Source organism: Verticillium dahliae, genomic scaffold (genome assembly GCF_000150675.1).
Source record: "Verticillium dahliae VdLs.17 supercont1.20 genomic scaffold, whole genome shotgun sequence".
Classification (NCBI taxonomy): domain Eukaryota; kingdom Fungi; phylum Ascomycota; class Sordariomycetes; order Glomerellales; family Plectosphaerellaceae; genus Verticillium; species Verticillium dahliae.
In genome coordinates, this window is record NW_009276967.1 from 111,613 (window position 1) to 114,217 (window position 2,605).

Below are 2,605 nucleotides of genomic sequence, written 5' to 3' on the forward strand. Positions count from 1 at the left end.
AAGTCGGGCTCCGTCAATTATAAGCTAACCACGCTATTAGGGGATAAGAATACGACACTCATGGCAGTCTCGTCGGAACTTTTACTGCACGAGAATCGTCTGCATATTGTCCTCTAAGGCTTCGTCGGACGGTGCGAAGAACGGTTGTAGCAAAGCCGAGAAGGGCGATGTGATAGGTCTAGCATGTATTGCCTTTAAAAGCCTGTTGTTATGCACATATGGAAGCGAGGACTCGTAGAGGGAGTCGATCGGTGAAGTTTGCGCGAATACGGATGAGCGACGTGGCATCATATCGCCGGCGAGCACAGTCCATTCTCGGAGAAATACATGTGATCAGGCTCCAGGAGAGGCTGAGAGAGGTTCCCGGCTTGAGTCCATCCCGCTCACACATCCTTCGGGTGGTTTCTTTATTCGTTGGGGAGGCGAGAAAACAGGGGTGGTTGCCCAGGTTTCCTGGAGTCTCCATGGGCATTCTTTTCCAGCACATGTCCGCCACCGTTACGAAATTACAGACAACGAGTACGCTTGGGGGGCTATGAAAATCCACAACCTAGCCCTACAGAGGTGTAAGTGACTATACACTTTGAGGCTTCGAGTGCAAACGGGATCATTCAAATCGATCACTCAAGGGCGGCGATATTGATACGTGATGCTCAGAAGCCTATCCGCAGTGATCTTTGAAGCTGCCGAAAACAAAAAGACCAAAGCCGGACATGGATTAGTTGTTGTAGCCATCGGGTGGGTTTGGACGGTCACTCAGGTCTACAGCGCGGCAAAGCGTGAGCTGGCAGAGGGGCAAACAGACGATTCATCGGATAAGGCAGGCCGCGTGATGCTGCCAGATGTCATAGTATATATAATCGTGCCAAAGGACGACCATAGATGCAATACATACTGGTTTACGGCTGGCCGTGCAAGCTTAATATTTAATTCGAATCAACAGCGTCGAATTCTTCCATGCGTTGTCGCTCGCTTAGGATACAGTTCAGTAAACTGCCACATACCAGAAGACTCCAAAAGACAGAGAGAGCCTCACAGCCAAAGCGCGAACGCGATTGATGGCTTTCAGTCATACAGACTAAATTACCGGTTGGGCTTATGCCTTAACGAATAATTTACCGTAATCCCTACCCTTTGAGCGCCACTGATGACCAAACCCCTCCAAGAACAGCAAGAAACACGAGGTTCTGACACGCGGCAAGTCCAGAGTATTCAAAGCGTCGCATAAATGGACAGAGATGACGCAAGCATGCTGTCTGTGTCAGCGGCCAGGCTCAACGGGCTTGCATTGATAGAATACGACCCTGTGTGTTGGTGTCTTTCATAGCGAACGAGACGACGGCGGTACGCACACGGCAGATTCTTCGGACAGTAGAAGAAGAAGGGACATAAGTTTAATCGTCGGATGGAAAATATCGAAAGGAAAGACCCACGATCGATGACATCCATCAAGACCAATACTCAAAGCCGCAGACCGCCAAGCTGTGTGGGATCGGATCGCCACGTGCAGTCAAGATGATCCCCGCTTTAGCCCCCGGGGGGCGGGGCCTCCAGTTCGGTACTCGGCGGAGGCACCGCCTGGCCCCCTCCGGGGCCCAAAATAGTGGGGGTTGAAAAGGAAGGGGGCACGGGCCCCGCTCCCATTGGCATCCCACCTTATCGCGGCGCCCCACGGCCCGACCGATAAGACTTCACCGCCTCAACCCCTCTTGCTGCACGGCCTCAGCCGCGGGCGGGACGAACCGCACAACCGCCTGCCCGGTGTCGCACGGCGTGCGAAACGTTGAGGCGATGCGCCGTAGAAACGACGAGTATTGACGTCGAGACTGGGTGCCTTTCATGATTGATCTCGAAACCTTTTAGCGACGGCACGTTTTGTTTTCTGCCGTCGCATGTCGTCGTGCGCACCTTGATCGCGGGGTCAAAAGTGACGTAATCTGGTGTTGCGCAGTGAAGTCCGCGCACTGTATCCCGGACGGTACGACGAGCCCCTGAAGGGGGCTTAGCGCTGGCTCACTTCCCAACCCAAATACTGGATGATGAGGGCATCGCGACCACCGATGATAGTCGTTTTTCGTGTCGCATGCATAGCGCCTTGTGCGCGCATCGCTCCAAATGCCACTGATCACTGGAAACTATCATGGAAATTCCAATGCACCCACTCAAATTGATGCATCAACTTTATTCAGAGGTAGCGCTCGTGTTACGTGGCTACAACCATGTGCTCGTTGCACAGAGTCCAGGTTAAGTCAAGCCAAGCCACGCGCAAACAATTGCAACGCAAAACCACAGTCGCACAACGGTACCAAGAGACTCTGCGCACCCTCCAAAGGAAACAGAAAATCTAGGAAATACACGGTAAAACAGGAGGAAATACCAACATCAGGAACAACTCAACCTGCCCCCCCCCCCCCCCCCCCCCCAAAAAAAACTCGCCGTTGCAGCCACGAAAGCCTATACAAACATATCGAAAAATAAAAAACGAAGAAGAAACGAATACATTAGAAAACATAATAATAAATTCATCGTAGATGGTAATCGGGGATGGGGGTATACTGGGGTGGCAACAAAGAAGTATATCTCGATGTCTTTTTTAGGGGATGCG